The 13017-nt window shown below is 40.8% G+C and overlaps 1 pseudogene; it reads left to right on the forward strand.

Moving 5' to 3' along the window:
* The first annotated feature begins 4082 nt into the window (after positions 1 to 4082).
* Positions 4083 to 6048, forward strand: LOC132526509 (myelin protein zero-like protein 2; annotated as a pseudogene).
* The last annotated feature ends 6969 nt before the right edge of the window (positions 6049 to 13017 follow it).

A 13017-nucleotide genomic window follows, 5' to 3' on the forward strand; every position in this document is an offset into this window, starting at 1 on the left:
ATTTTATAAGTTTAAACAGAAGATGGGAAGTGAGAGATTCCCCTGAGACAGTTCTGGAATGGGTGGTTCTTAATACAAATAATTTGTCTGGCCTTCAAGGTCATCTATGACCTGACCCCGGTCTTACCTTCCAGAGTCATCTACTGCCCTTACCCAAACCCTCCACCCTGCCTGACTGGTCTTCTCACTATCTTCTGAAGTCCCTCTGAACCTCCTACCTCAGCCCACCAGCCTGGAAGGGAAGCTTTCACCATAGGAAGCTGTAGGCTAAGGGCCAATGAGAGCCTCTCTCTCAGTCCCTACAGGCCCTCCCACGAGGAAAGCTGGCAGGAAAAAAATTCTTAGGGTTCCATTACCCTATGCAATGCCTTCTAGTCCCTCCTCCCTCTGCCACCTGAGGTCCTAGCATAATAAATACATAAAGACTAACATTATTGTTGCTGTTACTGTTGTAATTAATAGCTAATATTTAAATGAGCACTTGGTATGTGCCAGACACTACGCTAAACACTTCCGAGCTTTATTTCGTTTAATCCTCATAATAACCCAGTGACACAATAACCCAAAATACTATGATTATCACTATTTTACCGAAAAGGAAACTGAGAATTAGAAAGATTACATAACTTGCCTAAGGTCACAAAGAGTAAGTGTTAGAGGCAAAATTTGAGCCCACCTTGAGCCCAGGTCCCATCCTCTTACACTTACATGGTCATTTCATCTAACTCTCAGGACAATCTATAAGGTGGGTTTTATTTCTAAAGATGAGGAAATCTGAGGCTCAGGAATTAAGTGACTTAGTCACATAAGTAGTGAGTTATCTACCCGGTCTCTGCACTATTGTCTTCTGCTCTTGAATAAGCAATCATTGAATGAGTGAAAAAAAGGTAGCACATTCTCAGTGGCTCAAAGAAGCCTTGTACCTCTACCTCCTAATAAAAATCAACTGTTTAATCAAAAACATTCAACAGTTCCAATTTCAAAAGTAACCACTAAAGAATTTTTTTCTGAAGATGCCATAGCTTTACAAACATTCAAGGACAAAAACTCCTCTGAGGCAGCAAGCACAGAAGGAGAGTCTTCTACTAGAAGAGATGTTGACATACCTCAAAGGTGAGAAGCCATGGAGAAAGAAGGCTGCAGGAAATGCCATTGGCTGGAGGGAAGGACTAATATTTCAGAACCCTGACCTGGAGCTTATTTACCAGGCCTCATTCTCCCTCTCCAGAGGGTAATGGCAAAGTAATGAGGCAGTGTTGGTAAGCCTGATCTTTCTGGGGAGAAAAGCAGAGGGTAAATGAAAACCCAGAGACGATTCATTATGACATCCAAGAGGCTCTACTCAGTTCTCCCTCAAGAACGTCTTTCTACAAAACGCCTAAGAACCTGTCACCCTTTTTCATCGTCACAGAGGAGCAAATGGCTCTGTCCCTAAAGGCAACATATCTAGCACAGTGTTTGCTCACAAACACAGAACTGATGATAAGGTAAAAGAAACTAAAAGAACAGGTTTTTGTTTTGTTTTGTTTTGTTTTTTTGCGGTATGCGGGCCTCCCACTGCCGTGGCCTCTCCCGCTGCGGAGCACAGGCTCCAGACGCGCAGGCTCAGCGGCCATGGCTCACGGGCCCAGCCGCTCCCTAGGAACAGTTTTAATGTAAAGATTTGCAACTCCTGGAGACAGCCTTGCTAATGATGGAAAACACACTAGGTTTGCTGTTGGAAGCCCCAGAGGTAAATTCTGTATCAGCCACAGACTGTATTTGTGGCTTTACGCAAGGCACTTGCCCTACCTTGGGTCTCAGTAAAAGGTGAGGGTCAGATCATATCTAAAGTATCTCCAAAAATTTCCCATGATTTCTTTCTCCAGGACACCATTCTCAACAATAAAAATCTTGCAGTAGGGCTTCCCTGGTGGCGCAGTGGTTAAGAATCCGCCTGCCAATGCAGGGGACACGGGTTCGAGCCCTGGAAGATCCCACATGCCATGGAGCAACTAAGCCCGTGAGCCACAACTACTGAGCCTGTGCTCTAGAGCCCACGAGCCACAACTACTGAGGCTGTGTGCTACAACTACTGAAGCCCGTACGCCTAGAGCCCGTGCTCCGCAACAAGAGAAGCCACCGCAATGAGAAGCCCGTGCGCACACCACAATAAAGAGTAGCCCCCGCTCGCGGCAACTAGAGAAAGCCTACGCGCAGCAACGAAGACCCAACGCAGCCAAAAATAAATTTAAAAATAAAATAAAAAATAATTTTAAAAAATAAAATAAAAGCCACAGAGAAAGTGCAATTTATAATTACATTTATCTAAACAGCCTAAAGAAAAGCAGCTTTCTATACCCGGTCAACAAATCACAGAATCTCAAGCATGAAAGAGACCTTAATGGTCTTCTAGTCCCCCCTTACATCCATGAGGGAATACACGTGACAACTTTGCTGAAGATTTCCTATCTTCTGACTGAGACAGAAATATTTTTTTTAATTAATTTATTTTTTTGGCTGCGTTGGGTCTTCATTGATGTGCGTGGGCTTCTCATTGCAGTGGCTTCTCTTGTTGTGGAGCACGGGCTCTAGGCACGCGGGCTTCAGTAGTTGTGGCATGCGGGCTCAGTAGTTTTCTGGCTCGTGGGCTCTAGAGTGCAGGCTCAGTAGTTGTGGCGCACAGGCTTAGTTGCTCCACAGCATGTGTTATCTTCCTGGACCAGGGCTCAAACCTGTGTGTCCCCTGCACTGGCAGGAGGATTCTTAACCACCGCGCCACCACGGAAGCCCAATACAGAAATTTTACAACTTATTTGTATGCCTGAGCAAGGCCTGCCAATTTGAGACAACTTGTGATTTCAGAACATAAGCTTGGAGAACAGGGACCCTGCCCAGGATCTGGTTTGTTTCAAACAGGCTTTAAGTAGCCACAAAACTCAGAGGACATCTCTCTCTTTTCCCTTCTCTCCCTCTCTCCCACTCTCTCTTTCTCTGTCTTCCTCTTCCTCGCTCTATCTTCCATATCTCCACCTCCTACATAGCACTGAAACCTCTGTTTTTCTGGTTCAAATCCATTTCTCCTTCTACCACACCAGGATGACTTTAACCACTGATAGAAATGAACAAATACAAATATTAATAGGGGCTGGATTTCTGAAAAGGATGCCAGATTGACTCAAGAACCAAACTTGGCAATATGTTACCAATAAGTAAAATAAACGGGACTAATGTCTAACATGGTCATGATAAAAAATTTTAAAAAAACCCTAACTATTTAACAGACTTCAAGGATTTAAAGAAGGCTATGTCTCACATCTCAATTAATCCCCCCTAAATTTAGAACCCTAAAAGGCAAGCATGTTTATTACAATTTTATAACTAGGAACCTAAGCCTCAAAAAGAAGACAATACCTGCCTCAAGGTCAACCACCAAGGTTGCAGAACCAGAACTCAAGTCTAAATCCATGGCTCTCTCCAGCCCAACTCAGCTACATCCTATACCTTTCTCATCAGCATAGCCTTTTTTTTTTTTTTTTGATCAAGTCATTCTATTAAGGGGCTTTGGGGGAGGGTCGAAAGGCTGGGAGGACGATCAGATCCAACGTCCTTCTCCCAGCCGGGACCTTCCCTGCTTCACAGTCCCCGAAAGAGCATAGCCTTTTATTCATACAAAGCACTTAGGAAATCCTTGTTCAAATTGTTTTTCCTACAGCTCCTGAAATGGGCAAGGCAGGAATCATTTTCTCCATCCTTAAAGATACTAAGTAACTTGAACTGCAGTCGATAAAATAACATCCCATGTCTCTGGCATCACTGAAAAGTACAAAATTCCTCACAGGCAATTTTCCTAAAAACTTCCTCCCTTTAGGACCAAACCTTTTTTTAAAAAAAACTATTTGTAATACAAAGTCTCGAAAATGCATAAGATATGTTACTCTTTACTTGTAGTTAATGAAATTTAATCAGGGACATTCAACTATAAACATGAAAGAAACACCTATAAATACTGTGCTGGGGACTCAAAGATGAATTAGACAGGCTCAAGATCCTGTGTAGAAACAAACATACCTATAACTCACCTAAACATGAGCCCAAAGAACATGGCCTCGGGTAGTGTTGAAAGGAAGGTGAGAGAACACTGGAAAGTCTAGTGGAGACCAGGAGTGACTTACTAAAGAGCACTGAGAGGTGCTGAAGGGTTCTGAGCAGGAGAATGGCATACTTGTATGTGCTTTGGGAAAAGATGAATCTGGCATGACATTGAGTCCAGAGGCAGAACATCGAGTTAGGCGGCAATCGTAGTGGCAGAGACAAAACTGCTGCTGTCAGGCAAGGGCAGTAGGAACTAAAAAGAAAGGTATATTTAAAAGGCATTGCGGAGGTAGACTCCAAGCTCTTAGGATACGGGAGTGTGAGACAGGTGGGGAGCAGAAAAAACCTCTAGGATTCTTGCTTTGGTGAAAGACTTCAGAAGAGGAACACAGGAGTTACTGTTTTACAGGAGCTGTGAGGGACTGATTCACTCAGGAGGGATGATGAGGAAAGCTTTACCAAGGAAGTAACATTTAAGCGGAGTACTTAAAGTATGAGTAGGATGAGTAGGGCTTCCCAAAAGTTAAAAAAAAAAAAAAAAGCATTCTAGCAGGGAGAACAGCATGTGCAAAGACAGAGCTTATTACATTTGAGCAATGGCATGCAGATTTAGTAAGGTGTAGCAGATGATGAGGCCAACTAGTACTAAATTGTGAGGTACTTACATCACACTAAGGAATTCAGATTTTATCCTGTAGGCGATGGGAAACAACCAAGGTTTCTAAAGGGAAGAAGTAAAGGGGAGTAATATAGATCAGATCTATGTTCCAGTCGGTATGAAGTACAGGCTAGAATGGTGAGAAATAGGAGGAAGGCAATACAGCATAATGGCTAAGAGCATGGGGTCTGGAGTTGGACAGCCTCCCTAAAATCCTGGCTCTAGACCTTACTAGCTGTGCAAGCTTGGACTAGTTATTTAGCTTCCCTGTGCTCCCAGGTTCCCCATCTGTAAAATGGGAATAAGAATAATACTTTCAGTTTTTTGGCCTGAGGCGACCCAGCACTGGAGCCTACCCGGCTTTTTGGTGGAGCTGGTGGCAGACTCTGGGAGGGCTCATGCTGGGGAGTGCTTCCCAGAACTTCTGCTGCCAGTGTCCTTGTCCTCACGGTGACACACGGCCATTCCCCGCCTCTGCAGGGGACCCTCCAATACTAGCAGGTCCTGTTGGAAGTCCTGCAGTCAAATCCCGCTAGCCTCCGAGGTCTGATTCTCTCGGAATTCCTCCTCCTGTTGCCGGACCCCCAGGTTGGGAGGCCTGGCGTGGGGCTCGGAGCCTTCGCTCCAGTGGGTGGACTTCTGTGGTATAAGTGTTCTCCAGTTTCTCTTTGGCCAATAGCAGCTGTGGAAATTTACACCCCCCATGTGCTGGAGGCTCTCAATGGGACAGATGTTCAGTTAAAATGCACTTTCTCCAGCTTTGCCCCTGTGGGTGATGCTCTAACAGTGACCTGGAATTTCTGTCCTCAAGATGGGGGTCTAAGCAGTTTGTTTTCTACTACCACGTGGATCCCTTCAGACCCATGAGTGGGCATTTCAAGGACTGGGTGGTCTGGGATGGGAACCCTGAGCGGTATGATGTCTCCATCCTCCTCTGGAAGCTACAGTTTGATGACAATGGGACATACACCTGCCAGGTGAAGAACCCACCTGATGTTGATGGGCTGATAGGGGAGATCCAGCTCAGAGTCGTGCACACTGAAAAGAAGAAGAAAAGCTCAACCAAGAAAAAAAGGCTTCTGCTTACTTAGAAGACACAGACTAACATTATTAGATGGAAGCTGAAGATTTCCAAGAACAAAAACCCGGAGACAAGTTGGAGTTAATGGAAGCTTTTCTTTGGCTTTTCCAGTTGTGACCTGTCTTCCAACCAGCTCTGCAGTATATAACCACCTAGACAAGCAACGTTCCTCTGGAGCCAGCAAAGGGCCCTTCTTGAGCAGATACCACCAGACTCACACACACACAGCCCTGTTACTAAGGTTTTATTTAATTTCAGAGTACTAATACTGTATTTTTTTCAAATGCCCATTAGCTTTTATATACTAGGAAGCTACATTTTTGCCCTTAAACGCTCCTTGTGGATTATGACTTGTATACACATATATTGGCATCAAATGGGATAAAAGTCAACTTTGTCTGTCATAACATTTCCTTTAATATATTAGTTTCCTTAGAGCAGCATTCTTGCTACTAAAGTTAACATGTTTACTCTTTCCTTCTCACACTCTCAAAAGGTGAGCTAATTCTCCCAACTGTTTTTGAGTGATTAACAGAAAATTCTAAATTCAAACTGTTAAAGAACAGTTTGATTTTCATGGCTCTCCTGAAGTATGGGACACGTATTATTTTATTGAATTTCTTTCAATACCCTAGATGGTAGGTTTTTGTTTTTGGTCAATTGATCCAAGGTTTACAGTAGTACAAGTCTAAACCACAGAGTAACTAGGGAAGGTTACATAAATGCTAATAGATTGACAAATACCACCTCAAGATGAATTGCTTGTCACCTTTTTTCTGTGCTGTGACAAGCAATCAACAGTTCAGATCTTTCACGAGCAGTGAAGTTTAGCTTACTATAGTTTTTCCCCCAATTCAATTATTTATAACAATAGAGCAAAATCTATGCTCATTTGTAGACTGGAATCATTAAGCAGTTAAATGAAGGTTTCTGAAGGAGTATATTACAATTTAAAAATTTAGGGCTAGTGAAAAACATCAACCCTAAATGATAATAATTTTGTATAGTGTTATACAAAGCTCTGAGAACTGGAAGAGATTATTTAATTTTTTTTCTTTTATTTATTTTTTAATTCAGTTGCTTATTTGGGGGGAGGATTTGGTGTGGGGGCAAAGAAATACCAAAACTAACAGAATGAAACCAACAACCAACTTTATTATTTTTTTTCTCTTATACCAGTAGATAAAACAAACTTTATAAGTGGGTCATGGAAAGAAGAGTGCTTTTAAAGAAGTGTCTAGTCTCCCAGTGTCTTTCCAAACTTAAGCTACTGCAGCACTTATTTGAAGAATAGAAAACATCTAAACGTTTAGGAACCTCTCCCCCTACCCCCCCATGTTTACAGCTTGATATTTTCAGTTTTCACCAACTAGGCTGAAGATGTTATTTCTTTTAACGAACTGGAATTTCCAAATAGTTTATCTGTATTTAAAGATGATGAACTTTGATATTTTTTCCAATACTAAAAGAAAACCTGGTATAATTTACATATGGACCTTGATTCTGAAATGCATTCCATACCTGTCATTTTACCTTTTATACTGTCTAAAAAAGTACAGTTTCAGTACCCAGTTTTGAAACTAAAAATTACATTTAAAGTCTATATTATCTTTCACATTTTCTATTTTTCTCTATAATTCAACCTTTGAAAATATAGTAACTGGGTATTTCTTCAAACAGATGGCCTGGGTGATGTTCCATAAGTGTAAAGAGGTAGTTAAAAACTCATGGAAGGTGTTCCCAGCAAAACTTGTAGCTTTTGTGTCTTGGCTAAATATTCAAGGGTTAATATAGCCCTGCTGTTCAGTGTCTTTTACTTGAAGAGAACTTTTGTATTGTAATTTATTTTTTATTGTGCCTTAAACACTATGTAAATAACCTTCAGTAATAAAGTATTACAATTATTAAAAAAAAAAGAATAATACTTTCTCAGAGGGTTGATATAAGGAATTCACAAGATAGTATGTGTAAAGAAAGTGCTTAGCACAGTACCTGGTACAGAGATAAATGTAGCTACTATTAGAGGCTGAAAATTCATTAGTAAAAAGTTACTTCCTCGTGTGGTCTAGTGTTGTCCAGGCTCTTCTTCCTACCTGAAGCTTTCTCTTCCTACCTATTCACCTGATTAATTCTAACTTATCCTTCATATCTTAGCTCAAATGTTACTTCCCCATGTAAACTCTCCCTAACCATCTAGATTAGGTCAGGTTCCTACTATGCACAGCACCATACCCTTTCCTTCATAGCACTCATAGTCTCTAATTACATCTTTTTATATTTCATTAATTTCTCTTTTTCCTATTACCATAAGTTCCATGAACTCACATACTGTGTGCTCACCACTGAATTCTTAGAACTGAAAAAACTCCTAGCACACAGAAGGTACCTGATAAGCATTTACTGAATGAATGAAAGGTTTCAAATTATGTCATTAAAGTGAACCTCTTCAGATGCAATCTTTATACAGAAGGCTAGAGATAGAGATTTGGGTCACATTTGTAACAGTGTGACTATAATCAGAAGTGGGTCTATGGTGGGATCACACTTGCCTCTTAGGCCTGTAAAGGGATGGTGTATTCATTTGCTATTGAAATTGGTTAATCTTAGGCCAAAGCCTCTGCCTTACACAGCTCCAGGAGGCACCAGCATTAAGACAGGAAATGAGAGACTTTGGGAGAAATTCCAAATCCTTAGGGATTCCTTTTAGGTCTTATATGTTATTTCCATTTTGGAGAATTTAACAGAAACTAGTGACTACAACAATGTCAACAAAAAAAGGAGATAACACAGGTGGTTAAGAGAATGGATTTGAGGATCAGACAAACTTCTTCATTTTCTCTTCTTACTTGAGGTTCACATCATCTCCTGCTTGGGACTCTACGTCCCTCACCAAAAATGACTAGCAGCTCTGTACAGCTTTTCACCACTGACAGTGTTTTCCATCTACAAAATATTTCACGTGAGATCACAACAGCTCTGTGAGATAGACACTATTGTTTTCATTTTATCAAAAAGAAATGAAGTTCATAAAAGTACCTTACCTAAGGTCACACAACTAAAAAGCAACAGGACCACGATGCAACTCTGATCCTCTGGCTCCAAACCTGGAGCTCTTTCCAGCAGACTCACCCAAGATAATTATGAGCCATCCCGATGTATACTTTCACTGCATTTAAAAAGAAAACAGCACGGGAATAATGACTGGAAGGGCATCATGGGATGCTGCTAATGTTCTATTTCTTGATATAGCACTAGTTATCCACAGGTGTGTTCACTTTCTGTAAAGTCAGGAGCTACATACTTTATAAACTTTTCTGTGTCTATGTTATACTTTAAAAAGCAAATACCAGGCAAAATTATGATAGAGACTAATCAAAATTCAGAAGCTTTAAGTTGGATGCCTCAGGGCTACATACATATTTATCTAACTTCCCAAGGAGCAGCTACATATAGGACACCTACCAGTTAAATAAGCACAAAATCCTTGCACACTCAAATACCATATCCACCCACTGGGATTAGGAGAAAGGGAACCCCAGGAAGGGGCCAAGAGTATAGTTAATGAAAAAGAAATTGGCACTGAAAAGTAGAACTATCCTATATCATCAATGATAAGATATTTCAATTTCAGAGATAATAAAAATGTGAAAAAATGGCCAATGCCAATTATAAAATGCATTCTAATTTTAGACTGTTAAAATGCAAAAACAACAATAACAAAAGATGGGCTTCCCTGGTGGCGCAGTGCTTAAGAATCTGCCTGCCAATGCAAGGGACACAGGTTCGAGCCCTGGCCGGGCAAGATCCCACATGTCGCGGAGCAACTAAGCTCGTGCTCCACAACTACTGAGCCTGAGCTCTAGAGCCCACAAGCCACAACTACTGAGTCCGCATGCCACAGCTACTGAAGCCTGCACGCCGCCTAGAGCCTGTGCTCCGCAACGAGAAGCCACGACAGTGAGAAGCCTGTGCACTGCAACGAAGAGTAGCCCCCACTCACCGCAACTAGAGAAAGTCCGCACCGCAGCAACGAAGACCCAACATGGCCAAAAATAAATAAATAAATATTTTAAAAAAGAAAAACAATAAAAGCCATTTAAAAATAAATGAAATGTAATGTTCTAAAATCTCAAGAGGTGGTTCAACTGTAGAACTGTAGAACCATAAACCTGTGGAACGTTAGGGCTAGGAAGGACCTTGGAGATCAACATCTCCTGGTACAAGCTCTTCATTTTAGAGGCCCTTGTTTAACAGTTGTTAAATGATCTTATTAAATTAAAGCTCACACATCAAAAAATTTAGAACTACGACTACAAAATTGGTTCCCTTACTCCTGGGTTCTCTTTCCACTACCCAGATACCTCCACTAAACCCAAGAGAAGATTTACAGGATAACTCTGTTTTTACTTTCATAATTCTTTATTTCATTAACTCACTAAAAATAATTAAAGCACCTCTTAAAAATTAAGATGAAAAACTGTTTAGGAAACTTCAATTTTTACTTAGACAAGTTTATATTCCTTGTTCTCTAAAACCAATGAAGCAATACAAAGTTAGATAAAAAACAAAATTAGTACTCTCTCAGCCTCCAAGTCCCCCCAAAAACATAAGCACAAATATATTTTTATATTTAAGAGGATTCTTTTTATTGTTCTCTATTTTTCAAAAGCTAGGCTTACATATTAACATTGCTCTGCAACTTATTTTTCTCACTTAATAATTGATCATGAACATCCCCCCCAAGGATCAGTAAATAAAATTCTAACTCATACTTTTAAAAAACTGTATAATAACAGTACATATAAAGGATATACCATAATGTGTTCACATATTTTCCTATTGATGGACATGGCTATTTCCAATGTTAGCATTTCAAACAGTGCTGTAATGAATATCCCTGTACATATTTCTTTTTAAATGAAACAAAAAAACTATTTCTACACACACGCTTTCCTTGTTGTCCCACGTTTTGACTGCTTCTTTTCCTATCATCATCCGTGCCTTGCTTGCTCACAGAATTCTTCTCAGGGCCCCGTGTGATAACCGAGAACAAAGCAATCTGGAGAATGTCAAGACGCGACATGTGATGGTTACTGTTGGTAAATTAGAATTGGCCTGTCTGGCCGCCTCTCCCAGCCACCTGCGCACAGTGCCCGCCCACCCCCTCATCCATGCACTCCTTGTTCTGGTCTCGGCAGCTGCTTCCAACTCAACTGACGTGGGCAGAGCTGGATTGGGGAATTAATCCTACTGTGTCAACTCCTGACCCTGACAAGTGCAGACAAGCCCACCAGCAATCCAAACTAGTGGGAAGGAGAGAGAATACATGATCACTATGAAATAATATAATACAGAAGTACACAGAGTAAAATGTAAAACTCCCCATTCACCAAACTTTAACCCACATTTGCCAATGGCCCTCCCCTCCTCAGAGGTACCACTGTTATAAGTTTGCTGTATAACCTTTCAGAATTTTCCTAAGCATGAACACACACACATACATATATGTATATATACATGTCTGTATAGATACACATAGATATGTATACATACATATACATATGTATACACGTATGTGTGTAGACAAAGAGTGTGTTTGGTCTACCTACCTGTTGTCATACTGTATACTTTGTCCTGCAACTTGACTTTTTTTTTTTTTTTGCAGTACGCGGGGCTCTCACTGTTGTGGCCTCTCCTGTTGCGGAGCGCAGGCTCTGGACACACAGGCTCAGCGGCCATGGCTCACGGGCCCAGCTGCTCCGCGGCATGTGGGATCTTCCCGGACTGGGGCACGAACCCGTGTCCCCTGCATCGGCAGGCGGACTCTCAACCACTGCGCCACCAGGGAAGCCCCTGCAACTTGACTTTTTCACTTAAAAATTTTTGACCTGTTTCTTATTAGTATATAATGGATTCCTCATACTTTTAAGAGCTCATGAAAAATGCCATGGTAAGGTTGTGCCACTTTATTTTCTCATTTTGCTATGTTTGAATATTTAGGTTGTTCATAGTGTTTTGTCATGACAAAGAATGCTCTATCGATAATGCTGGTGAACCTCTTTTTACATACAAGCTAATATTTCTCTAGGATATGTACCAATAATTGGAATTGATGAAGTCTGTGCATGTTAAATGTTGACAGGTACCCAAATTAGCATCCAAAAAGGTATACCAATTTATAGTTCCACCAACAGAACATAAAACTTCCCTTTTCGACACCCTTCCAACAATAGATGTTATTTTCTATTTTACCAATATAAAGGATAGAAAACAATATACTATTGTTTTAATTTACATTTTCCTGATTTCCAGAAAATATCCATATGTGTAATTAGTCATTCTTATTTTTAATGGAAAGTATTACCATTTTGAATTTAAACAAGAGAACTCAGAGAGGCTAAGGTGACATAGCTAGTAAGTAGCAGACATCAAAGCTAAATTTTTGAACAACTTCCCATCAAAGCTAGGCCTTCTGACTATCTAAAGTATTTTCCACTACCCAGAGGTCAATAAACTATGGCCTGAGGGCAAGCTGCCCCAATTCTGTAAATCAAGTTTTACTGGAATACAGCCATGCCCATTCATTTATGTATTGTCTATGGCTACTTCAGTTCACCAATGGCAAAGGTGAGTAGTTGCAACTACGTGGCCTGCAAAACGAAAAAGATTTATACCTGGGCCTAAACAAAACAATAACTCACATTTAACACCTAAAGAAAAGTTTCATAATGAGATTAACTGTTGTCCAATTGACTAGAGTGTGGCTATCTTAGACAGTGTGGCTCATTTTAAAATAAAGTATATGCAGTACAGGTCTGGTATATAATATTGAAGAAAAGAATCCAAAACACTCAAAAGAAGTCAAAAGACACTCCTCTACTTCTTGGTTAGGACACTACTCTAAAGAGTTTCCTATGTGCTATTCATCATCTTCCTTGTCTCTTTAATTTCAACTAATGGGAAACAGATCCGGTTCCTACTGTCCTTCAGTGACTTGGACGAGCAATGTAGCTCCCACTCACACGCTACAATGATAATATGAAAGCAAAGGAAGCCCCACTATTTCTGCTGCTAAACACACCCCCATCACCACATCATAGGGGTCTCTCCTTCCCTTTTGCGTATAGAGAGAAGATTCACCAGGAAGGAGCTAACATTTCCAGTATGTCTAGCCAACTGCTAAGAGCTAGGACCCTGATTTTTG

The sequence above is a fragment of the Lagenorhynchus albirostris genome, chromosome 9, assembly GCF_949774975.1.
Source record: "Lagenorhynchus albirostris chromosome 9, mLagAlb1.1, whole genome shotgun sequence".
Classification (NCBI taxonomy): Eukaryota; Metazoa; Chordata; class Mammalia; order Artiodactyla; family Delphinidae; genus Lagenorhynchus; species Lagenorhynchus albirostris.